Raw genomic sequence first — 10524 nt, 5'->3', positions numbered from 1 at the left:
AGGAAGAAAGAGCCAGGAGAAAATGGATAGACAGCAAAGAAGAGGATTTAAAGAAACTAGGCATAAAGGGCTTGGAGAAGAAAGGCAGAGAACTGAGAAGAATAGAGGAGAATAGTTAGCAAAGCCAGGGCTCTCCAAGGTCTGTATCGCAGAGCAGTAAGGAAGAAAGTAACCGAGTGATGGAATGAAGCAAAAGTACTGTATGAAAACTCAACCTGACAAAAGACATCTCTCAAAAATAATTTTGTTAGTCTGCATCTGATAAGATACAAAAGAAAAAGCTTTACGTATACTACATTGTGAATTATTGCTACTGCTGTTTATTATTGCTATTTGTTTTACATTGAAATGGAATTGATAGCTAATTTGGTTGATTGATAGCCAATTTCATAGAACTGGACACTGAATGAGTCAATTTCATTTAGTGATGAGCAAATGCAAGACCAAGACCAAGACTCGGGTGGTCTTGGTCCTGCACACCCAGTCTTGGTCTTGGTCTTGCAACCGTTGGTCTTGGTCTTGCTTGCCAGAGTCTTGCAAGTCTTGCTTTTAAGAAATCTTATGCTTTTCATAGGTAAATTTTACTCTGGATATAAGGGATAATCAATTCTCCAATGCGCCAATACTAACGGAAATGCAATGTATGTTTTTAAATGTAATATACCAGTAGTTTACCATCGTGTACGTATGATGATAGTGTACAACATAAATGATGACCTTTATTTTTTTAATGGGTGCTCACGCTACAAATCACAACGTTTCGTAATCTTTATCATAAAAGAAAATCAAAACGGCACAGATGATTGAAATACTATGAATTGCAAAATTATTTTTACACTCTAAAGGCGTCAGATTTCTTTTTTTCAACTAGGGATGCGCACGAGACGAGTCGAGACAGGATTTTCCTGACAAAATTCGAGTCGAGACACAGCTCTTCCAATAGAAAAATATACATTTTTCGAGTCGAGACATCACTTTTACACCATATTTTCGAGACGAGACAGCCACAAATCTTGTCTCGTGCCCATCCCTATTTTCAACCACGATTAGCTAATGCTTGTATTGAACAAACTTCAAATTAAATATTGAGCTTTTGTTTTACTGATTCCAATATGTACTCTATGAGGCATAAACTTGGACATTACGCAAAAGTGATGAAAAAATTGCAGGCTTTCGAAATGTGGACGTGGAGAAAAAAAGAGAGAATTAGCTGTGTTGAACGAAAAACAAATGGGAAGGTGTTAGAAATATTAGCAGAGGAGAGAAAAGAAGAATTTTAGATATTGTCAAGAGGAGGAAGAGAAACAGGTTGGGATATTGGCTGAGGAGAAACTGTATTATGAGGAACGTGCTAGAGGGTATAGTGGAAGGAAAGAGAGGGAGGGAGCGAAGGAGACTGTAGTTGAAAGAAGATATTAAAACAGAAAATTGCTACGTCTAGACGAAGAGACTAGCTGAGGACCATCGTACAGCGAAGCTTCTCAGTTGCAACAAGTAACCTGCCAATAAGGGCAGAATAGCTAATATGCTGCTGCTGCTGATGATATGTTTAGCAATATTGACCAAAAAAGAGAGAAAAAATTAAAATAATAATTATTATAACCAAACCTCTTAATATTTTAGAATAATTCGAAACTGAAAACGACTCAATTGTCTATGTCTTTTGTGTAAACTCAATTGATATAAATACTTTTGATCTGTATTTGAAATGCAAAATAACAGCATCAAACTTCAAGTTATTTGAAATAACTGTACAAAATCAATCTCACTTGCGAATATGGATTACAAGCATCAATTACCCACTTCGTTAGGTTAAATTTTTTAAAAAATAATAATATGTTTCGTTAGTCAGTCACTTTTTATTATTACTAAAGCGTTCTCTGATATCGGTAATTTTCGATTATTTACATATTTCTCTCCCCTCCTCCTTTCCAAGTTGCGGGGCTGAATTTGGATTTAAAAGGCATCAGAGAAGTGTCACTGTTCATCTCAGAGACCCCGAAAACTATGGATTCGGCACTGGTAAATATCGGTCATTTTCAATAAATTTATATATCTCCTCTTCCCCCATGTTGCGATGCACGGCATTGGAAGTGTCACCGTTCATCTCAATGACCTCGGAAACCATGGATTCGACTTTGATAATGATCATTTTCGATAATTTTTATATATCTCCTTTCTCCACTTCCCTGAGGTTGCGTTGCTGAATTTGCATTTAAACGGAATCGGAAGTATCACTGTTCATCTTAGGGACCACGAAAACTATGGTCGGCACTAATATTTGGTCATTTTTAAAATCGTTTTTATGTATATCCCCTTCCCCCAAGTTACGGGGCTGAATTTGGTCGTAAACGGTATCGGAAATGTCAGTATTCAACTCAGGGACCTCAAAAACTATGGATTCGACATTAATATTTGTCATTTTCAATTATTTTTATATATATCTCTCCCTTCACCCTCCCTTAACCCTTAACGGTTCACTATCTTTTCTGTCTGTTTCCGGCACTGCTTGCAAAACAATATATCCACAGACTACCTTCCGCGTAAAATTTACCAGAGTTGTCACCAGGAGGTAATAGCTTCTCTGGATCGCGGAAAGTATGTACACAAATAACCACAAGGAAAAATACCTAAAAATAATCGTCTTCAAACGCAATAGGCAAGATCAAAAAATGTGTAGCCAAATGGTTACGAAAACTCGTTAAGGGCTAAGCTCCACCATCAATGTGATATGACAGAAACCATCTCAGGTTTGAACCTCATCTATGTTGAAATTGTTATCGAGATCGGTCGGGTGGTTCAAGAGTTACTAAGTTTTATTTATTTTGTACATTTTCCCCTCCTCTCCCCTAAGTTCTACTGTCAAAGTGGTATGAAAAAAAAAAAAACATCCCAACTCCGAACCTCATCTATGTTGAAAATTTTATTGAGATCGATCGGCTGGTTCAAGAGGGATGAAGTCACAAAGACAGTCACTTTTATTTTTATTTTTAAATATATCTACCCCTTCCCCTCCCCTACGTTGCACCGTCGAAGTAAAATGATAAAAATCGTTCCAGGTCTGAACTTCAGGGATGGACAGTTTTTCGAAAAATGAATTTTTCGAAAACGAAAAACGAAAAACGAAAACATTTTCGAAAAACAGAAAACGAAATTTTTTTCGAAAAACGAAAAACGATTTTTTTTTCGAAAAACAAAAACGAAAACAAGTTCGAAAAACTAAAAACGAAAAGTTTTTGGAAAACGGAAAAAGGAAACTGCCGAGAAAGGGAAAACGGATAACTGTCGTAAAACAAACTGAATTCATTTCATTTGTTAGTACTTCCAAGCTACAGTATACTATGCATACGTATAGGAAGTCTTATAGAACGGCTATGTTCATCTGTCTGTCTATCCATCCGTTCGTCTGTCAGCTGGCATCAGAGCAAGAGCGGTTAGAAATAGCGAGAAGCGTAGTTTTTCAACATGAATACATTCATCTAATCCATTTGACTTTTATTTAATCCAGAAGTGGTAGAGATCTTTTGCTTTCTGCTACAATGTTGATCACCACAGAACACAAACGGTAATATATAGAAAGACGCGGTTTTCCAGAACCAATTCAGTGTCCCAAGAATATATTCAATGTTCGCCCTTATTACACTTGCAGCTTAAGCTATGCATAAGTGTCGGAAGTCTTTAGAATGGCTTTATCCGTCTGTCGGTCGACAGGTGTCAGAGCAAAAACAGTAACAGATATTGGCAGTTCCTTGCGGTCGATTTAGAGCCCCTAAAATAGGTTAAATCTCCTCCATTAACCCTCCATTCAAGCCTAAGTGGTTCAAATACCCTTTTTTGGTTTCAACTTTTATCGCTATAGAACGAAACGAGTAATAGATAGCGAGAAGCGATTTATTGCAAACAATTTAGCGTCTAAGACAACATACAACTATTCACAACATTCAATCAAAACCAGAAATTGTTTATATTTACTATTATTTCCGGTTTCAATACTGAACTACGAGATATCGAGATGTAGATTCTTGCAAACGATTCAGCTTCCAAGAAATAGGTCTATCTTTTCCATTAATCCTCTATTCAGATCGGAAGTTGTTTAAAATAACCGTTTTCGGTTTCAACATTGATCGATATAGAACAAAAATAGTAATAGATAGCCACAAGTGTTTCTTTTTTCAATCGAATCGGTACAGCGTCTCAAGAGTATATAAGCTATATATCATCACAACCCACAATACTATCGAAACCGAAAGTGGCTGAATTTACTAAATGAAATTTCTTGATTTTACTAAGTTCAAGTCCAAATTTTCTGGACAGTATTTTGAGAAAAAAAATACTGCTACCAGCTAGTCAGAGCCAGAGATGGAGTGGGTCAGTTGGTCAAGTGGGTCAAGTTTTCTGAGTGGGTCAGTGGGTCGTGGGTCAACAGCATGTGACCCACTGTGACCCACCACCCACCGTGACCAACTGTGACCCACCACCCACCGTGACCCACTGCGATCCACCACCCACCATGACCCCTGCGACCCACCACCCACTGCGACCCACCGACTCAGTATGATCTACCGACCCTCTCTGCTCACTGCATTGTAGACAGTATCTTCTGAAGACTGGTAAATTTGTATCCGTTTTACTTTTAAGACCTTCATTCCCTTCCTTTTCCACTCGTTTCTGCCTACTACCTCAGGTGAGTATATCTAACCAAGTGAAAAAAGAACTTCAGGCACTTTTGGATATCAATATTTTTAATAGTAGTAATAGCAATAGGACTTACACTACAACTTGGCTTTCGAGACCTGTGAGTTTTTAGAGCTAACTACTGGAAAAATACATTTTTGAATCACTGTAATATATAAATTATTATATAAAAAAATGAATGTAACAATGTGTGCCTGATCATCACGGTCAAATTGCAAAGTCAAATGAAATTTCTTTTGGTATATAGTTAGGCCTTAAACCAAATTGGGATGTTGTATTGCTTTCATTATAATAGCTACATATCCTAAGGAGGGTGAGGATCCGAATTTTTGCGAAAAAAAAAAAAAAAAATGAGTATCTCACAAGCCGTTAAACTTACGGAGCTGAAATTCAGTGTATTAACTCTTTATTGAAAATAAACAGAATGTGTCCTAGCATTTTTTTTAAAAAATTCTCCTTTATGTGTGTGTGTGGGGGGGAAAGGCACTTTCTATATATTGAAAATTGGTAGTGAGTTGTTTTGTAAAAATGATCGAAAACGATCGATGTTATTTAAGAAAAAAATCAGAAACAAAAAATACAGTGCTTGGCTTCATATATCCATTGCTTTCTGCTATAATAATTGCTGAAGCTTATGGTTACTATATGGAGCGCTTACAGCACAGGGCAATCAACCCATAAAGTTGTGAGAAAAATAGGCATAAAATTTGTACTGTAAACTTAATTACACGGAAATTTGAGGTTTGGATTGTACGCTTAATTGTATGGAAAATTTTACACGGGTAAACGGCTCCTGAACGGGACATGTTATCATCTGCATGATCTTCAAATACACTCTCAATAATTAGTCAGATTTCTAGTCTCAGCAAGCCATTATCGCACTTCACATCTCTCAACAACTGGTGTTTCATGGTTGAATGAACTTTCTCTTTTTCCTGAAATCAGCATTGCAACCTTCTGTCTTAAGATAAAAAATTTTAAATCTAAATATTTAACAGAATAAGGAGATATCACTAATAAATTTAATTTCGAGAGTACACTAAGTAATACGAAGTACATCGCACATAATCTTATTATTAACTTCCTAGTAATGATAGGAGACAAGACTTGAAACTTAAGGCTTTTATAAGATTCAGGAGTAGTAGTTAACTCTTGCGAGTGACATCTTTCTGGACTATCTTCTGAAACGTAAATCAGTTTTATCAAAAACGACTCAGGAGATTCTGCTTATATTTCATAAATAAATATTTAAATCCAATAATACAAGAATAATGTGTAAAACAAATTCTTATATAAAAATATGCAGGAAAGGTAATTTCCTGTAAGGGCTGTTTTTTTTTCTAATACGGCATGCAATTTTATTGATACTTCCTTCAACTTGCAGAAATAACTCTGTTTGGGATTGCAATACATCAAGTTTACGTGAGGTAAAATGAGTAAATTCTACCCGATGTTGTACGTTTGAACATGCTCATACAAAATCATTTTCCAGTGAAACCTACCGAATAAATTATTCAATTTATTTAAAATATGTGTACATTTATCTTTTTTATTGCATTCATACAATCCTCACTTGTTGCGATTGAAAATAGTAGGGTAAACGGGAACAAACACCCCAAACTTTGAGATTTCCATATTTTAAATAATATAATAAGAAAATAATTTTCTGTGAAGACGTTCGCCAAAATTGCTTGATTTTGATATAATAAAGAGTATAGTTTGTTTATGGCTTAACAAACATCCCAATGATATTCTGAGAGTTATTTCCGCGATAACTTTCGTGAAAAGTATTCGCTTTTGAACAACATAGTATATATATATATATAGGTAGGTCTTCCCGCTGGCACTTGAAAGTCTCTTCAATGGTAACTTTCGTTAAAAAAAAAAAATGCAATATGTGCATTGTAGTATATTATTTCTGATGCCTCAAATTTGCCACAATTTCATTGAATTTAAAATTTTCAAGCCATCTTTCAAGTTTTTTTCTTTTTCCGCAGTGCGGCTATATGAGACTTGGACGTACAGTTTAATGTCGAATTCGAACCACTATCATTCAATTATCTCCTGCCGAGAATCGAACCCGGGGCCTCGTCCACCTAAAGGGCGCGAGCTAGACATAGACCTGCTGGGAGGGCTTTCCATCTATAGGCGTAGCCAGAACTTTTCGTATGGGTATGCACAAAGGTAATTAATTTTTATTCTCCATCTTACTATAACGTTCTTACGTGCTCATTTGATCTAGCTTTAAGTGGGTTTCGAAAACATAAAATGTTATTTTAAGGAATCATTCCGTCTCCTTTGGCCTAGCCGGCATAATGTGGGACCTTAAACTGAATGAATGATGACAAAGGGACGTATATTTCCCCTGCAATTTTTAACTTTTAAGTACGCCAATGTAGTGGTAATAATTTACACACTACCACTACACTGCCAGTCCTAAGCCTGGATAAAGTGTGAAGGGAAGTTGATATTGCGCCTCGAGGTTGTAGCCTACTTAGTACAACCTACTAGTAGACAGCATATAATTTATAGTGACATTTTATAAATGACAATATCGCATGTTATAAATTCATGTGGATATTCTAACCAGCAGTATTTTGCCTAAGCTGTGCTAACACACTGAATAATCTCTTGAAAAAAAACATCCAAATTTAAGGCGCCAACACCTGGAAATCGCCCCCCCCCCAAAAAAAAAGACTGTTTCAAAATGTTAAATTACACTCGAATATTAATCTAGCAAACAGTAGGAAATATTTTTCATACTACTACTTGTAATACTATTATTATTATTATTATTATTATTATTATTATTATTATTATTATTATTATTATTATTATTATTATTATTATTATTATTATTATTATTATATGCATCGCCGATTTCCTTCTGACAGGGTCTTTTTTTTAGTTTAATGTTCCATGATTATGCCTCGAAGCAGTGGCATAGAGAGGGAGGCTCACCCAGCTCGATCTTACCCTTAGTGGCGTAATATCGAATATGATTTTGTATTCTTATTTGTGATTCCAATGTTTTGACTTTTTAAAAAATATAATTTATCATCACAAAATGTGTTTTAAAGTCATGTTCAAAAGAATAACTTTTTCATTCTTGATTGATTTTAAAACTCAAGGAAATTGTGGCAAATTTGAGGCATCAGAAATAATATACTACAATGCACATATTGCATTTTTTTTTTTTAACGAAAGTTACCATTGAAGAGACTTTCAAGTGCCAGCGGGAAGACCTACCTATATATATATATATACTATGTTGTTCAAAAGCGAATACTTTTCACGAAAGTTATCGCGGAAATAACTTTCAAAATATCGGGAGAATAAGGGGGCCTTGATCTATTTTAACTACATGCATTGGGATGTTTGTTAAGCCGTAAACAAACTATACTCTTTATTATGTCAAAATCAAGCAATTTTGGCGAACGTCTTCACAGAAAATTCTTTTCTTATTATATTATTTAAAATATGGAAATCCCAAAGTCTGGGGTGTTTGTTCTCATTTACCCTACTATTTTCAATCGCAACAAGTGAGGATTGTATGAATGCAATAAAAAAGATAAATGTACACATATTTTAAATAAATTGAATAATTTATTCGGTAGGTTTCACTGGAAAATGATTTTGTATGAGCATGTTTAAACGTACAACATCGGGTAGAATTTACTCATTTTACCTCACGTAAACTTGATGTATTGCAATCCCAAACAGAGTTATTTCTGCAAGTTGAAGGAAGTATCAATAAAATTGCATGCCGTATTAGAAAAAAAAAAACAGCCCTTACAGGAAATTACCTTTCCTGCATATTTTTATATAAGAATTTGTTTTACACATTATTCTTGTATTATTGGATTTAAATATTTATTTATGAAATATAAGCAGAATCTCCTGAGTCGTTTTTGATAAAACTGATTTACGTTTCAGAAGATAGTCCAGAAAGATGTCACTCGCAAGAGTTAACTACTACTCCTGAATCTTATAAAAGCCTTAAGTTTCAAGTCTTGTCTCCTATCATTACTAGGAAGTTAATAAGATTATGTGCGATGTACTTCGTATTACTTAGTGTACTCTCGAAATTAAATTTATTAGTGATATCTCCTTATTCTGTTAAATATTTAGATTTAAAATTTTTTATCTTAAGACAGAAGGTTGCAATGCTGATTTCACGAAAAAGAGAAAGTTCATTCAACCATGAAACACCAGTTGTTGAGAGATGTGAAGTGCGATAATGGCTTGCTGAGACTAGAAACCTGACTAATTATTGAGAGTGTATTTGAAGATCATGCAGATGATAACATGTCCCGTTCAGGAGCCGTTTACCCTTTTACACTTTTTTCCCTTTACGTTGGTCTACTTACTTTGATTTGGAACTTTGAAATTTCATCCTTTTTCCACTGAAAAGTATTTATAATTCAACAAGGAAATAATTATACTATGATAATTTAATTTAAATTCATCGTAATTTGGCACATGGCAAACAGCAGTGTGGTAATTGAAGTTGAAGAAGGAGGGAAATTCCTATTCACCTCTGAACACTTTCCAGGAACCTCGTTCCCTTTCGCTTTCTAGACGGGGGAGGGAACTTGGTAATGGTATCAAACCTTCATGTGTAATTACAAAAATTAAATTTATAAACAAATAAGAAATCATCAGTTTATCAGGATTTAATTGATAATCTATTCACAAGATTCCCTATCAAAGGCGTGGTAGATGAAGTTTCTGTTCTCCGTGAGTCGACATTGCCAACTAACATGGTCGATATGGAAAAGATGTAGGGTGATAGAGAGATGATCGTTCTTGCTGAGTATTTCAAACCTGACCAAGAAAAATCGTTACCAGACTTAAGTCTAACAAGCAGATTGTCGATGAGAAGTTGAAGAAATCGGGTAGAAGTATTATCAATTTCCACGACAGATTGCGAACGGGGATTTCCCCCTAATGAATTTACAGATGACTGATATTAGAAATAGACTGTGCTCAAACATTGTCTAACTTATTGCTCATCAATGTTGATGGCCCACCGCTAGACATGCTCAAAGTAGACGAGCTAGTTATTTCTTGGCTGAAGGATGGACATCATTCCACTGCGGATGATTTACCACGAAACAGTTACCAACAGGAAATAAATCCGATCTCAGATTTGTTTTAAGGTGGAAAATTACGAGTTACGGAAAATGTATACTTGTATTACTAATGGCTTATTTTTGTTATGCAACTTTGTACCTAATTTTTAGTAAGTCTCTTCCTTGCTTTAGGTAAACTACTTTGAATAAATATTCATAATAATTGCAATTATGCATATTTGTAACTTAAATTTAACGTGGTGTTTTAGTGATTACACAAATTACAATTATGAGCATACTTTATGGAAATGCTCTCACATAGGGTACCCGAGTACCTTTATATTCTATGAACAACTGATTTTTCAAGTATTTTGGGAGAAAAATACTGTGAACTGAGAAACCATAACCTTTTCCATATTGTACATCGGTATTTCCTGCGAATAGAAGTTTCTTGTTGAATGCGTTCAGAAATTAACACTTGCAAGAATACTTTCTTAGTACAAGTATATTTTAGGCACACACTAATCCCCCCTCTCGAACTGTTTCAATTTCCTCACTGACAAACACTTTACCATTTTATATCGTAAAGGTAAGATCCACCGTTAATGTAACAGAGTGGTGCTTGAGCGATTGACTAGAAATTCAAACACCGATTAGTGACAATTTCACAGTCTTGTTTTATTACAAGTGTAAACTCTTTAGTCAGTTCAGAAGAGGCCGTGGATCGTGTTCAGAGTTGATGACGATGGATTTT

This window comes from Thermobia domestica, chromosome 8, assembly GCF_964235325.1.
Source record: "Thermobia domestica chromosome 8, izTheDome1.hap1.1, whole genome shotgun sequence".
NCBI lineage: Eukaryota > Metazoa > Arthropoda > Insecta > Zygentoma > Lepismatidae > Thermobia > Thermobia domestica.
This window is presented reverse-complemented; position numbering follows the sequence as displayed.